The sequence below is a fragment of the Silene latifolia genome, chromosome 1 (genome assembly GCF_048544455.1).
Source record: "Silene latifolia isolate original U9 population chromosome 1, ASM4854445v1, whole genome shotgun sequence".
NCBI lineage: Eukaryota > Viridiplantae > Streptophyta > Magnoliopsida > Caryophyllales > Caryophyllaceae > Silene > Silene latifolia.
Window position 1 is genome coordinate 137,110,289 of NC_133526.1, and position 17,842 is coordinate 137,128,130.

Consider the following 17,842-nt stretch of genomic DNA (forward strand, 5'->3'; position numbering starts at 1 on the left):
ATTCAATCTCACCGAAAACAGTGATGTTCTCAAAGAACCCCTCCCCAAACTATCACAAGCAAATCATAAGGGAGAGTTCAAGAACTCGGTACGTTATTCAAGAGCCACTAACGATGTGTATGGTGCAAAGTCATAACATGAAACTTTGGTGATGAATTCTTGCTGAAATGTCCATCCATTGTAATGAAAATTCACCACCAAAAAACAACATAAAATTAATGTAAAATTTTAAAAATGAGTAAGCAACAACATGCAGAGTGTTAGAACATGCAAACGGGTCGGACCACACTCAAACGGAGGAGAGACGCACCACTCGACGACACAAGGGAGGTTCCATTCTAAAACCAATTGTCAATAGGAGTAGTCGTCTCCTTGGTTATAAAGTTGTACAGTCTCTCTTTCTCCAACAATGTCGGACACTACATGTGGGTGATTTTATATTCTAACACGCCCTCTCACATGTTAGGTCCTTTGAAACCCAGGGCGAAATCATGGGAGCGCACAGGAGTGGGAATTAACGGAATCCTCAAAGAGGGCACTCCACCGGTGGCATAATTTGAGCACGGTCATAAAGCCTTAAATCCGAGTTAAAAGCAAAAAAAAAAGAGAAAATTTGTTTGCAAAAAAATCATGATGAAATTTGCATCGAGAATTAATAAAAGAAAAGGCAACATACACAGTTGTTAGGAATAGCAATGTTAACTAAAATCTTGCGGGTACAATTGAGGTCGCCATGAATGTTAGTATCTCCAGATGAGCTCTCGCATTTCTCGAGTTTTTTTTTTTTTTTGTTTTTTTTTGAAAAAGCACCCTAAGGGCACACTAAATTAATAAACGATCAGCCAAAGCAGCAGTGTTCGCAATCGGAGGTAAAACATCCGACCACACACATTTACCTTCTACTCTAGGAAATAAATGAGCTAAAGCATGAGCGACACTATTGTTTGTTCGACGCGTATACAACCACGAGACAGACGTAAAAGAACTGGCTAAAGATAAAATGTCACTAATAACTAAAAGGAAAATGCTCCACCCTAGCTTCTTCCTGTTGAGGGCCTCAATGACTTGTGCACAATCGCTTTCAATCATCACCATATCGAGTCCTCGATTCTTCGCTTCCTCAAGGCCTTCAAGAACAGCCACCGCTTCCGCAACACACGGCTCCCACTCCTCTTTCCAAGCCCGCGCCATGCCCCAAAGCACCTTCCCCGTTTCTTCTCGACACACCACACCAACTCCCACACCTTCCCCGTCCTTGACCCCCGCATCAACATTCACCTTGACCAACCCCCGTGGAGCTGCCACCCACCTATCGTCCCTCTGTTCCGTCCCATTTGGTTCCCGCACCTCACCATGCAGCTCCCCTCCAAAGCCCCCTCCATCGATTTCATGAAGCACATCTTGGACCCGTTTAGTGATGCCAGCCGGATTGATCCCCACCCCATCGAAGACCACCTTGTTTCGGTGCTCCCAAATAGCCCAACAAACCACCATGAATCTCCCTTGCTCCCTAACCCCAAGCTCCTTCCACCTCGCCTCAACCCAATATCGCACCCTTCCTCCCTCTAACTCGCCCTCACTCCCCCATCCCATGCCATCCCAAACCTGTTGAGCCACCCAACAATCCCGAATAATATGAAGACTCGACTCGAAATGTGAATGACAAAAAGAACAAAAAGGATACTCACCTCCAATTCGAGCTACAATATTCGCTTTCGTTGCCAAAGCTTCACAACACAGTTGCCAGAAGAAAAGTTTGATGCGAGGCCAAACCGGTACGTTCCAGAGTCGATTCCAAAGCCACTTCTCGCGTTCCCAGTCAGACGTTTCCCCCATGTCAAAGTTTTCCCCTACAAGACGACAATAGGCCGATTTCACGGTGTAATTACCATCCCGCTCCGCACACCAATACCAATCATCCCGAGGCCGATTATTATTAAGCCGTATACTGGCCACCCGAGAGCACTCAAAGGGCAGGAGGACTTGGTTAAGCTTCTCGTCATTCCACCCACCAACCCCGTCAGCCAATAAATCCGCCACCACCCAATTTTCACACCCCTGCGGGCACGGGGATAATACCTTACCCGTATGAGTACCAGGTATCCATGCGTCGCCCCAAACCCGAGTTGATAAGCCATCCCCAATGCGACGACGAAAACCACAAAACACCGCATCTCTCGCTTCAATGATCCCCCTCCACGTATAACTGGGATTACTTCCAATGCTTGTCGACATCAGCTCTTCATTAGGGTAATATTTCGCCTTCATAATTCGCGCCCAAAGACACTCCGGTTTAGTCATAAGCCTCCACACTTGTTTTCCGAGCAATGAGAGATTGAACAACCTGAAGTCTCTGAAGCCCAAACCGCCTTTGCACTTGGGTTGACATAATTTATGCCACGCCACCCAGGATAAGCCACGCTTCCCATCTCCATGACCCCACCAAAACCGTGATACCATCTACTTGAGATCGTTGCAGAAATTAGCGGGAATTTTAAAAATACTCATAACATAGGTAGGAAGTGAATTGGCCACTGCCTTTAAGAGAACTTCCTTACCCGCCCTAGACAATGTTTTCCCCCTCCATCCCTGCAACCTTTTACTCAATTTATCACGGATGATGTCCGTTAGGACTTTCTTCGAGTGCCCCACGACCGTCGGCAGCCCAAGGTACCTGGACTACTCCGCCACTTCCACCATTCCAAGTCTCGCCACAATGCTTTCCCTTCGATCCCTGACCACGCCTTTACTAAAGGAGACCGTGGTCTTTTCCAAGTTCACAAGTTGCCCGGACGCCTCCTCATACCGACTAATAATATTCGTGACTACCTCGGCTTCCCTCAAATTAGCTTTCAGAAAAATTAGACTATCGTCCGCAAAAAATAAATGAGAGACCGTCGGTGCCGCCTGAGTAATTCGAATACCATGGAGAGAACTATTAGCCACAGCTCGCCTAATAAGATTGGAAAAGGCTTCCGCACAAAGAATGAATAAATAAGGAGAAAGGGGATCCCCTTGTCGGAGCTCTCTCGATGGCTGTAATTCCCTTGTCGGTGACCCATTAATAAGGACAGAAAAGGACATAGTCGAGACGCATTCCATAACCCGCGCAATCCAATTTCGATTAAAACCCATCACCTCAAGCACTCGTTTTAGGAAGCACCACTCAACACGATCATAAGCTTTCGCCATGAACGAATATGAACTGTAATCCATAAATATGTATACTTACTAATAAGGAATGCCATTTAAACCCCCTCTACATTTGTCTTAGAGTATAAGTCTTACACTTCACAGTCAACAAAGCTCAGCCAACCCCTGCTTACATCTGCTTATTTTGTACCTATGATATGACCAGAACTTCAGGAATACCGGCAAACATGGATCTCATGAATCAGAAGCAGAGCCATAGCACCACATACAAAAGCCTAACTAAAATAAACAAGTGTCTATGAACTTATATACTAGCAAAAAGGCGAAGGAGAAGTAACATTTACCGAAGGGAAGTCCATCACTTATTTACACTAAGGCCACCAGGCCACCCATACTACATGGTATCTCAACACATAAACAACCTTCTTACCAACCAAAGCAAGCTCAAGAGGTTTAGAAGGCGTTGTGTACTTGTATGGAAGCGACACCGCAGACTCAGAACACGCATAAGAATTAGAAGGAGGAGAGTAAGAACAAATGCCCCCCCCCCCCCCCCCCCAAGGCAACTTCATCTTCACCTTGGGACGCAACTACCTGAACCGATTTCTGGCATAGAACTACCTGAACCCATGCAGCTAGATACTTCCCCACAACTAGACACCCATGCTACACATGTCGTACCTAACACGAAAGGGCGTAAGGAAGAGAAGAAGTGATGGTAAACGTATAAGCACAAGTAGCTCACCCAGTCACGCCGACCATGAAAGTAAGTAACAATACATTTTTATAACTTAATTAAATGTATAAGCCAAATTAGCAGTGCGTCGGGTTCAGGTGAGTCTAAAACTAGGCCATAAAATATATACTTTCAATGTGAAACTACGAACTTGAATTACTAACCAGATATGTCACCTGCAGGTTCGTCAAAAAATGCAACAACTATGGAACAAAGAAATCCGCATGCTGAAAAAGAAAGCAAGTGATAATATAGTTACTGGATTATACTGTGGAGCACTTAGTAGAGCACTTAGTAGACTGCTAACAATTTTTTTGGGTGCCAGGAGTGTTTGTTGAATCTCCTTGGGGGGCCAGCTAAGACATGTGAGTTTTGTGACGCAGTTGTGTAGATTGAAGAATCGGTTGGAAACCGCACAAATGGGCGCCCCAAATATTGCATCTGCTATCAAAAGGGGAAGGTAACCCTGCCATTACTAAAAGATCCACCCGAATATCTCCAAAGATTGAAGTACGATCAGATCTTAAATGGCGATACCTATCTTGCACACATGTACCGCCGAAATTGATGAAAACGGAAAATGCCGCCAATGTAAACAGACCATTGACTATCCAAGACAAAGGTACTACATAGTACATACTTTCTTTCAAGCAGCTAACATGTCGTCTGAAAAATATTCACCGTAACAGGTATATATTAATGACGACAAATTTGAGTGGCTTACAAAAGATGCCAAGTCCTTCATTCTACCGAACAAAATTTGCCGGCTAAATGTCCATAGCCCACACTATCTTCTCCCACTCTCCGAGGAAGCCGAGTCAATAATGCAACACCATAGGGAGGCCATTGCCGAGCCCTCCTCCTCTATTATCACTCCACCCTACCCGTTCACCTACCATGAGTTTCGACCCGAAAATGTTACGGTGGGGAACGATTACTTGACTATTTTGATGCAAGAAATGCATAAGCAAGCCCATGAAGACCGAGTCAATGAATATAGAGCTCAATATCCGCCCCTCTTACACGTAGCTAGGCAAGGACTTCTTGACCCATCATGTCCTTTGACTAGTTGGGCGGATAGGGAAGTTTTCTTTCCTAATGCTCCTAGGGATGCTAGCATGGGTGATGAGGAGGTTGTTGTTTAGAGTGGTGGAGAAGAAGATGAAGAAGGTGAAGAAGAAGAGGGGAGTGAGGAAGAAGAAGAAAGCTCAAGTGAAAGTAGTGAAGCCTCCGGGTCTATGGAGGTAGATGAGGATGACGATGCTAGTGAGGAAGTTGGTGATGATGATAGAGATGGTAGTGACATCGCCATGGGCAATGATTGAGGATTAGCAAGCTCTTGGGAGGATGCCACAATACTTGGTGAGTCTCCTACACCTCCTTTAGCTTTGTTCATTTCTCTTATTTTTTAATTTATTCTTGATCATGAGTATTGAGTCCTAGCAACATATAGAGGACTCCCACCTCGGTCCCATTGAGGTGTCTTTTATTGTTCCCACATGAAAAATCCAAAATAACAAAATTTAGTTTAGTTGCATGCATAGCATTTTTTATGCATGAACTCCCTCACTCTCACTTGGTTTGGGGAAATTCAAGCATATGCATTGGGAGTTAATTTAAATTATACTCTCCAACCAAACAAAAACTCATGCATCATATAGTATAGTGTAGTTGCATTCACTTTTGTATATAAATCATATAGTTTGCATTTAGCTTAGGAATCATGCATTTTCATATAGCTTGCATAATTTCCTATCGTATTGGCCATTGAGGACAATGCCCATACTAGTGTGGAGGTGGAAAATTCTAACATGAATTGCTAAACAAAAATGATAAAAATTGAAAAATACAAAAACATGTCTTTTATTTCATAATCATAAAAACTATAAAAATTTGAAAAATGCAAAAATTCAAAAACATGTTCATTTCCTTCATAGTGTAGTATTGTATATATTTTTGTATATATTGTGTTTGTTCGTCTTTTTTCACATTGATCGACTACGCCACATCCGAGACATGAGGATATTGAAGACCGCATGGTATGATCTTTCCAATCTCCTTTTTCCTTTTTATGTTAATAACTATGTGGCTTTATTTTGATTGATGCGGTATAAACAATGTGATTATAGGATTGCATTTAGATTATATGGCATACTAGTTGGTAGAAGCATATGCATTAGGATGTATAAATGTTAGTTGCATCATGGCATATAGTTGCATTTAGGAAAAATTTTGTGAAAGCATCTATTTGGGAAACTTGACAAGTGTATATAAGGCCCTTGTAGATACTTTTTCTTCTTAAGACTTTGCTTTTAGAATACTTGTAAAACACCCTAGGATGTGTCATGCTAGTATCCTTTGACTCAAGTTCTATTGATCCATTTTCCATCGTATCCACTTTTGTGCATGGTAGAGAGGGGACGACCCTTCTTCTTGTCTAGGCAAGAAGGGGAATTCCGCGATCCTCCAGTGTTTCTAACACCATAGGGAGTCTACTCTTGACGAAATCATTTAATGATTGAGGACAAAGGTACCCTAGCTTGACACAACTTGGAGGTGATTTATTGGTATCCTTCTAGGCTTAGTAGTTTGAAGAAATTGTATCTATAATGGAATATGTACCCTTTGATTGCTTCCCCTTTAGATAATTTCCACCATTACTTATTTTGTGTGCTTTAATGCTTGGATGTGTCGCCATTTTGGCAAACCCCACCTTGCCTTGCAAAAAGGCATCCTATCTCATGGTTGTCTTGTTGTGAGTTGAAGGGGCGGAGTGAGACCTGCTAATTGTCTCATATCGGCTATATTAGTAGGTTAGTTTGAATAAGGGTCCTAGTTTTTGTCACCTCTTTACACGGGGACGAGCAAAGGTTCGGTTTGGGGATGTTTGATGTGACTCATATTTGAGCACATTTAGTCCCCGAATAGCCTTGTTCCTATGCTTTATAGTGCATAATTGGGTCATTTACTATCTTTAGTTTCCGATTTTGCATATTATTTGAGGTTTTGTTTCCTTGGTAGGAGAGGAGTGCAAACCTTGCATTGACATGACAAAATGGAGCTAAATTGATCGCATCCAATGACCAAGCATCAAAGGGAAGACGATACTAGAAGGCCTATGTAGATAATAAGGTAGATTGGGCAATGATGAAAGGATCCTTGCATCCTCAACAAGATACCCGCGGATTGTTGAGGAATGAAGAGAAGAGAAGTTGTCTGACCCAGGATCCGAGCGGATTGCTAGCAATTCGGGCGTCTCCCTGCACAACAATCCGAGCGTCCCGAGCTTAAGACGCTCGCCTTGAAGCCCTAGGATCCGAGCATCTCCTCTAATGATCCGCTCGGATCTCCTGACATAACCCACCGTGCCAGCTTCCAAGCCGCTCGGGACGAGCATATCCATACGGGACTAGCAAAACGGAGATGCTCATCTCCTTGGAGAGGAGCATTTCCTCAACTTTTCTTAAGGGTCTTAATAGTCATTTAAGCCCTTAGTAACCCTAATTTATGTACCTAATCCTTAGTATAAATACCCCCATTGTACTACTTAGATTAGCATGCTCTCTTAATCAAGTTTTAATCAATTAGTAATCTCATCTTAATCTTGTAATCAACTCTTAATTTAGTCTTAATACAAATCTCAATACTTAATCTTTCCTTAATTTCTCTATTGTTCATCATTTATTTTGGGTAATTAGAAGATCATTTGGGTTTATTGGGAGATTGACAACCTTCCATCAATCATCAAGTACTTCTATTATTCTTTGCATTATTATTTTGGAATCTCCATAGGTATAATTCTCTTAATCCTTGCTTTAATTATTGTTAATCATTTTCATTCATTCATCATGTTTTGCCTTATTAATGTGATTGACAATCTTGTTAGCATGTTAAACTTGATCATGAGTAAGTAGTTTTCATAGTTAGGGTTAATGGGTAATTAGGGGAAACCAACATGGGGAATGATTCATGTTTAATCTAATAATATGTTCACATAATTTATTTGCTTGCTTGTTGTGATTTCAATTTATGCACATGTTATGTTTGATGAAATGCGAGGCTATGAATCCTTGCATTTTTTACCCATCACCTATCTTTTCAAAGAGACTTGTAAGACATAAACCAACTCGAGTCTCATTAGACCATGCATATAGTTGGATAGGAAGGACTAAGTCGACTTGTAGGTGTTGTACAATCTAATCGATTCGGCTCCGGGATCCAAACCTTCTTAGGGATTGTAAGATATACACTAAATCGATCCCATCACAACAATAATTGCTTGCTTATAATTCGAGAACATGTTTGTATAATCAACTCCCATGTATTCCCCTATGAACCCATGATACCCTAGTGCTTTTAATCAATTGTTTACATCTTCATTTTATCTACCTTGATTTGTTTTTATTATTGATTAGTTTTAATTGATCTCCTATCTCAACCCCAAATTGTGACACCTTTAGACACGATCAATTACAATTGAAAATCCTACATCAATACCCGTCCCTTGGGATCCGACCTTTACTTGCCTCTTTACTAAGAGTAGTTTGTAAAGTTATAAATATTGTTTTGGTTGGGTAAAATTTTGACAACAAGTTTTGCGACACACCACACTATGACCTAACCTAGCATGCAACAGATATGTATTTCTAAGGATTAAATATTGTAAGATCGTTGTTGCAAAAACAGAGTGATATGCACAATGACGCCCAAGTTTGGCGGTTCTACCTTCCAACTGTTAGTCTTGTTACTTTGTATAAGACGGTTTTATATTAATGTGGTTGTAAAACAGGTTGAAACACGATCCTATTTTAGTGAGTCGAAAGTGATCACTAAAAGTTCACGTTTTACGATAAATTTGAACAAAATTGTCTTATACAATGTTAGAACCATATTTGGTTGATGATGCCAAATTTCCTTGTGATTTAATGATGCCTGAAGGATGCCCAACAATGATCAAAAGTGTGATGATTTGCTTATCGAACATCACGAAGTATGTCTATGTAATCTTACTTTGGTGTTATAGGAGGTACGAGTTCATTTGCTAGTGCAACGATGCATTGTCTAAGCCATCGTCACTGTGACTTACGTCTGATTACTGCTCCATAATCAAACTTTGTCAAATATTATTTCGTAAATCATTTTATTGGGTTATTGATGAATGATTTTTGTCGTCAATGCTCACACCAAACAAATTTATAAATACCCAATTTAAAACAAGTAGTAATCGGGGTGGGGTCGAACTCAAGAATGATGGGGATTTGTACTTCGTTGGTTGCAAATCTTATTCTAGTCTAATAAATGAGATGTAGATGTGATTAACTTAACTATAACTACAATCAAAAGAGAGCAAGATTAATTAAAGTATGAAACGTAAACGATTGATGGAAAACTAGGGTATTCGGGTTCACCCAAGCAAGGTAGATTAGAAACGGTGTTACCAAGTTATGTGTAATTAATGGTCTAGGATTATGGGACTAATTTCTTAACCTCTCCTAAAATTGAACACAAAATTTTCACTTTGATTATCAACTCATCACAAACACACTATTAAGCATCCCGAAGAACTCTCATTCAAGGAAATACTAAGCATATATTGATAAAAGATGTAAACTTTCACTCACACATTTCATCAAACACCTTCAATGCATGTTTATGAATACCAATAAATCACCCAAAACATAAATGTTAACAACTCATTCACAACATCTAATCCTTACTTGAGATCCCCTAAGCCCTAGGGAGGACTACTCACTCATGTTAACAAGAGACATATAAACAATTGAAGAGAGAAACACAAACATAACAATAAACATTATGCTAATTCAAACAACAATTAAAGATGAAAATAGAAATATAAACAATTGAAAACTAAAGTGAACAAGGAAAGAAATTATACCAACACTTAAGAAAGATGGAACCTTTGCATTAATAATGGAAGAATTTCTTCAAAATCTTCACTTACAAACCCAAGTAATAAAGCTAAACAATTCAACTAAACTAGATCTAAACTAAATTGTAGAGTAATTAAGGAATGATTAGGGAAAGATTAAAAGTCTATGGCCTGCCCGGCTGGGAGTCTTATAATAGTTGAAACCCAAAACTCGGTCATCAGGTGTGCAAAGCCGGTCGGCCGGCTGCCGGTAGCCCACCCGACTTAGGGTCCTCAGTAAACCTTCTTCAAAATTCGATGTTATCAGGTATGCACGACCGGCCCCCCGACCGCCGGTTATCAGCCCGGTTGGGAGGCTCCTGGAACATTTCTTCCTTTTCTTCATCAAGGCTTAAGGGGAGGGTTCCCAGCTGGCTGACCGGCTGCCCGCAGACCGGCTGAGACACCTTCTCAGCTTTTCTTCCTCATCTTCCCTATGCTTGCTTCAAAACCGCCTTGCTTGCTCCAATTTCCTCATTTCCGCCTCAAGTCCTACAAGATGAGTCACAAACTCATAGTACGGGGAATCCGGACACAAAATGCAAGTAAGAGCACGCGAAACCGTATAAAAACAGGTCAAAATGCATAGAAAAGAGGGAGGAATTATGACAAAATAAACACACATCAGTTATTAATTTCAGAAATCTTATGAGCAAAACTCAAGAGAGTAACATGCTTTATCATATGGAAAATATCTAAGCTTTTTGGGTTCAAATAAATTCAAAGTTGACATATGCTTTTTTCTAAATGGGGGATTTTGTCTTCCTTAACTTGAGAAACCATGTCTTTTGCTTTATCATCAAATCTTTCCAAAGTTACCGAAGTCTTTCATTGAGCCTGTGTAGATTTGAATCAGCCACTCTACTCTAAAAAGCATTTTAAAATAATGAAAGTTTCATCATTTCTAAAGCTTAGATTTTTATATAAGGAGCTATTTCCCTCATTTACAACATAAGACTTTCTGAGCATTTAAACTTCATTATTTGCAAAAGTTTTTCAAAGTTGAAGCTTTTCGTTTTCTGGTTTTCTTACAAAGTTGTTTTTAAGTAAAAGTTTTCAAGTGATCAGTCACAGTCGGTTTCCCTGTTGCATTGTCTTATGTTCTTATATCTCATTATTAGATTAATCTTTGTCTCATCAGCTCTTAAGAGAACAAGTGCGAGACGACAATCTTGTAATAGTTGAGAATAGAACGACAAGTCTTGAAGCGGAGTAGCTTCAAGCAAGTGCAATCGGGATTGGTTGGCGAGCTAGTGATAGATAGCCTCGTATTTTTACTATCTATTTAGCATATTTTAAGTATAATAAAGCGACATTGAGATGCGGTTTTACATGATTTACGTCACTATTGCCGATTTCCGAGTGTCGGGGTAATAATGGAGTTTTGAGCAATAATCGAAAGCAAAGGCATGTCTTGAATTCTACCATGGTACAAAACATGTACAATCAAGAAGGAATACTAGCTAAGACATGAAGAAGTGAAAGGATGAAGCAACTGAAGATTTGGAGCTTCGTTTGCATAAGGATCAACTTTAAATGGGTATATTTTGAGTTTTAGAGCTCTTATCGACACAAGGCCAAGTGGAAGTGAAAGCTTATGTTCTTAGCTTTCCAACGGCAGGTCACACGCCTCATTTGGCCAAGTAATGAGAAAGATATGGTCTTCGGAAAAAGTGTTGTCATACCCAAAGGCGCACCTGCACCCTACGTGCTGTGTTTTCGCTCGTTACGGACTAAATATCCACTTGAAGCCCCTCAACCGCAATTAGGTTTAGCCTATAAATAGGTGACTACATTAGGTTTTCATTATCTACCATCTTATACTTTATATTTCTAATCAAATTATAATTTTGGGATTATCATCTTTTTATTTGGTATTTAGATCTAGAATGGAGTGCTAATTCTATTGCTTAATCCAATCCGAAAAGGTGTAATATTTGGTTGTAAGACACTCTAATCTTTCCCTAGTTATTATTATTGTTGTTAATTTCTTGTGTTTAGTTGTTGGATTTTGAAAATCTTATTTGATTAACTTAATTAAGTGTGGTTTCCTTGTTACTTAATCTTATCAAGTTCCTTAATTTCCTTGTTGTTGGAATTATTAAGTGTGATTTCCTTGTAATTCCATCTTTGCAACCCCTTGTAATTAGGCTAATGAATGTGATTTCTTCTTAGCTTAACCAACAAGAAAGAGATTAACTTGTGATTATTCATAAATTGTGTTCATTGTGTTTAATCACCTCTATTAGATCTTTCATGTTTTATCTTCTTATTAATTGAACCAATGTATGTGATTTCTACTTGGTGGGTTGATAGGGTTGATGATTAAATGTAATTTCCTTGTCATTAACAACTATTAAGAAGATTAGGAGATTTATCTCCATAATAGGGCAATAATATTTAATTGGGAATTGATTGTGCCTAGGATCAACCATAAGAGGTTTACTAATTTGGGTTGATTTACTTACTTAGTTGCTCTTTACTCTTATTTGAATTTATTTGCCTTTGATTAAAAAAAAACCCATTTTTACATAATTGTTCTTTAATTAATTGCAACTACTTTAATTACGCATTTGAAAACCGTTTACAAATTCCCCCTTTCTTTGGGTTCGACCTTGCTTTCCACTCCACTTTAGTTTAATTAGTAGGTAATTAGTGAGGTTATAAATAGTTAATTTGACTGTTTTAAATAAAGATGTTTTTAGCGAGTCAGCGAGTTATTTTCATTGAAAGGAGTTTTGTAGTTTGACTAAATTTCTAAACAAGCAATAAAATAACGGTTGGACGTAGGTTTCGGAGTAAAAGCTGAACCAATTTTTTAAGCATCGTCTTGTTCATTCATTTACTTTTATGTTTGCCTTCTTTACTTAGTTATTGCTTATCTCGCTGCCTTGTCTGTGTCACAGTTTCTCACACCGTGGCATAAATCTGCTCTTACTCGTGAACTTAAATTCAATAAGTTTCTCAAGTCTTGTATTTAATAAGTTCTTACTTGTATTATCAAATAACCAAGTTAAGGAGAATTTTTTTTAAAAGTAGACTTAGTTCACCTCCCTTTCTCTCTTAGGTGTTAATCGTTCTTAACTCTTCATACAAGTATTTGCATAAAATATATAGGGGAGGGGATTCAAACATGTGACTTGTTGTTATGATATTTTTTTCTTAATCACTAGGCTTTATAACACTCGTTATTCTCGTGTGAAATGGTCGAATACGACTTAATTTCAGTCGGCAATAGCTGCCATTTTTGTACAAAACTAGTTTCAATCTGGTACCGTTTGGTCAACCTGTATTTACCTTCTAAATTTTATATTTTATGAAATTGAATTGCATTCGCTTCTCTTATTCATATTATATTACCGTTTATACTATATGTTTGCACATGTCTCCTCAGAGACTGTTTTTTAATAAATAGTTTTTTCATTTTATTTTAATTTTCCAAATTATGCTGCACTATTAGTTTTTAATTATTTTTTTTTTAAAATTAATTAATTTCTTAAAACTATATAATATTATACTATAGACGGAGTAATATTATTATGAACTAGCTTGAAAACTCGTACTTGGTACATGTTAATGAACTTAAATATTCAAAACTAAAGTTATAAAAAGGGTGCCCATATTTCCGCGGGAGGTATGAACCAATCCACGGAAAATATGCGTAATATACCCAAAACACCATTTTTTGTTCACTGCAAGTGTCTTTTGTGGGTCCCACAGGACAATCTATAGGGGTATATATTGACAATTCCCGTGTCTTAGCACATAGATGCCGTGATTTTATGGGAACCCAATATAAAAATATATTATTAAATACTCCCTCAAATTTTCTAATATCTTCCCCTTTCTTTTGAGAACAAAAAAAAAAAGGGAATAAAGAAGGAATAAAGTATTGGAATTGTAATGTTTATAGGGGAGAGAAAATAATAAAGAATAAATAATGAATAAAGAATAAATAAAGTAGTGGGAGTTGTTGATTTTTTAGGAAAGATAAATTAAAAATGAATGAAACTTACCAAAAAAAGGAAAGAGGGAAGATAATCAAACTTGTGTTAAAAAGGAAATAGAGAAGATAATAAGAAATTGGAAGGGAGTAGATTTTCCGAAATTCATTATAAAAAATGAATAAGTCTAATTATAAATAAAATTATGACTTCATGTTGCCATTCTTTTTAATAACGAAGGGAACTTAACCTAATATTTTAAATTTAAATATTATAGCTATAAAGTCGATGTTAAATACCTATCCTCCCTATATTGTATTCTCTAGTGGCTTATTTTTGTCTTTAAAAATAAAAAACTGAATAAACTGTAATAATAATATTATTATTATAATGAATAAGAGAATTACATTATATAATTTCACTTCCCCCTTTTATCCTCCTTATACTAAAGGAATAAAAGCTTACTAAAATTTTACCGCCTAAATGAGTTATTCTATAATTAGACTTCATCATTATATCATATTTACAAGTTGGCCCTACTATTACAAACAATAAATTACTCTATTCCAATTTAAAAAGATATATTTTTTCAACTTGCATAGACATATTAATAATATATTCTAATTTTGTTACATAAATAAAATTGCACTAATTAAACGTATGGTGTGTTAGAAATATTTTACTGTTATTATCTGTAAAACTAAACATGATGACCACGAACACATTTTTTTAGAAAATACTTTCTAAATAATTCTACTATTCTGTCTTTTGATACAAACTTATGGACTACAAATTAATAAGTTTCATAGATATTTGTACTTCTAAAACGTAAAAACTTATGAATTATATATTTTTTTCTTTCCTTTTAACATAATATTTATTCCTGCTCCATATTATGTGAACATTAAATTTTGGTTATTTTATAAATGTTTTATATAACTTATACGGAGTACATAAGTATACTCATATATTATCTGATTGTATTACAAATGTCATTAATTCATGTTTATATTGCACCTTTAGTAGATATAATGATATAAAAACAATATTTTTTAAAATAAAATTAATAATACCATTTCAGTAAAACCGACAATTTTATTAGAAGTAAAAGTGTTAAACTTCCTCTTTTATATCTCTATCTAAAAACCGCGCGGCCGCGGGATCTATAATAGTCCCCTATATACTAATGAATTGGAAAAGCTTCACATTTTCCCGCCTAAAAATGTGGACAATGGGCCCACGGGGGCGCTTGGGAAGAGAACAAGCGTTTGCATTTTGTGGAGTCGCCACCAATTTATTGTGGAAAATTGGAAACCGTTCGAATACCTCGTGCCATGTCAAGACACAAAGTAGAGACATGAACACCAAGCAATCGTTACCCTTAGCATTCTATGTCTAGAATGACTCTCGTGGATGCCAATGAACACGGATGCTCACAGAGATCTAGAGTAAGGGGTGAGGGTACGTATTAGGAAGCTCTTTTGATCGAACACCTAATCCCGCCCGCCTCGATAGCGGCTTCTACTAATGATTAGGGACATCATCTATACTCGATATATCGTCGATTATATGCATGCAATGCACAATCCAAGTTTTAATCCTAACATGTGAAGATTAGACTAAGTCGGTTAACACGCAATTTAGCATACAATTAATGTCGAAGTAGGATTTAATGCTCAATTACATATGAAGGCATACAAATGATATAAGAAATATGATAAATACAATAAAAGAAAATTACAATAATGAAAAATTACAATAATTACAATGGATTCATTGATTTATGTCGAAAATACCTTTAAAACGGACAATTTGGGAAAAAAGAATAAAAAAAAGAATTAACGAACAGATCAGTAGGCGATAATACGAATAATAGTTAATTATACGTAAACTAATTAAACTAGGTCAAGGCAGAACGGAAGTTCAGAGACAGAAATCAACCTGAACAGCGCAAGAGATCGCGCCCTTTGGAAGAGGCGCAGGCGATTCTTTCGCGTCTTCCAAGGGTGTGTTCTGGCTGTGAAGCCGGGACTGCAAATCGTTAATATTAATTGGTTAATTTAAGGATTGCTTATGATATTTACTCGGATGGAAGTGATTATCAGGTTGTTTACATGTGATTGATGGTCATAAAACAACAAAACATGGATGAGACGGAATTAAGATGAATTATTTACATGAACCAACGATTGATTAATGACAAATTAATGACGAATATGACAATAGACAGATGAAAATATATCAAAGATCGAATTCCAGAAACCCGATATGAACGAATCGAATTTCTACAACCCGGATTGAATTTAATGACAAAAATCCGCAAATATTGGATTATAAGGGATTCAAGTCGGATTTAATGACGAATTAAACGTGTTAATGATGATGAATAATATACATGTGAAATTATTATGCTATTGTAACAAAGAATTAACGAAAACAAATAAAAACGAACGAATTTACATAGGACGAAGGAAGAAGAAAGGAAGCAGGAACTGCAGCAGCCTCACGAAGAGGCGCAGCAGGAACTGCGCTGCTTCGAAGAGGCGCAGCAATTGCTGCGTCCTTTCTCGACGGTTTGTCTTCAGGAAATCCGTAAAAAGGGTTTTAAACGAGGTTTTATAAATCGGTTTTAAGAGATGTTTTCGACATAAACCTTACATTAGTGCTACAAAAAGTAAATAACAATAATAAAAGAGAGATTATACACCATCAGACTTACATGTTTGACGAAACGAGATGAACTAAGTTATCGATTAGTGATGCTCGACTCGAACGTAGACGAAAGTGTCCTCGTAAGAGGAAAACGATTAGATTAGTTAAGTTGATTAGTTGTGGAGTTGGTCAAATTGGTCGGTCATGCAAACGAGGCTGGTACTCAGAAGGATCTGAGCTTACGTGGTCGAATGTTCAAGCACGTAGACGCTAAAAAGTAAGAACAAAGTTCTAGAATGCAAAGGGAGAAGAGAAGGGCGGACACTCGCGTGAGAAATATGAGGAGCGAAGGCTTCTATTTATACTAATCACGTGGAGGAATAGGGTTTTCGGAGAGACTTTGGAAGTGAATCTCGGAAAGATATGAAAAAGATACGAAAAATACACAGAAAAGGACCTGGGAAGAGGCACAGCAGTCACTGCGTCTCTTGCAAGAGGAGCAGCACCTGCTGCGTCTGTTCCCAGGTGGTTTCATCCTGCGGAAGAAAGATTTTCGTGTTTAAATTATGGAATAAAGGGATAATTTGGTTTTCCTTAATATTTTGTATGAATATTACGGGAAATTGTTTACCAAAGAATAAAGATTGTGAAATATTTATAAAATATGGAATAGAAATATCCGGAACATTCCGGAACATTCTGACTCGGGATTTAACGGTTATCCGAAAATGAAGACGGTTTTAGGCCCGGACTCCAAATGTACTCTAATTACTGTCAAAACGACCGTATCGGCGCGTAGATGACAACTAAGAGGTAGACATTAATGTTTGAGCAATCACTTGACTATAAATTTACGAACTGTCACAAATCATTCTGCGTACCAAACATGCGGCCCAATCATCACCGGGTGGTTTGCGAGGGGTGTAGAAATGAGGTATCTACAGAGCCCTCACTTTGACTTAGGCTTGGACAAGGCGAAAGTCAAAGTATAGCCATCAGGTCAATCGAAGATTACAACCTGACGACTATGGCGACGCGAGGCGGCTCAAGGGGTCTGAGCCAAGGACCTGTCGTCGGGAACATTTTAGAGTCTGTCGACTTACGGGGAGGGTCGTTTAAAGTCCATTAGACTAAGTAAGGAGGCTCGCCAGCCATAAGAAGAGATCATACCTGAGACTTCTGGACGAAACGGGACTGAAGACGCTTCGGCGAAACTCTTTGGTCTGAAGATAACTTGGTGTCTGAAGGCATGAAGGTTTATCCTGAAAAGGGGTATCTGAAGGGAGAAAGGTTGAGGGAAGGATTATCCCAAAGTTTATCTAAAGGGTTGTCTGAAAGATAAGAAGGTTCGCCTGGGGAATAAAACGATGATTTTAGGGAAGACAGCAGGACACAGTCTGGAACCGCTGGGAGAAATATGCTTGTGTT

The 17,842-nt window shown here is 38.0% G+C and overlaps 1 pseudogene; it reads right to left on the minus strand.

Moving 5' to 3' along the window:
* Window positions 1-2,460, minus strand: part of LOC141656753 (uncharacterized) — a 41,479-nt pseudogene extending 39,019 nt beyond the window's left edge.
* Window positions 2,461-17,842: the final 15,382 nt, after the last annotated feature.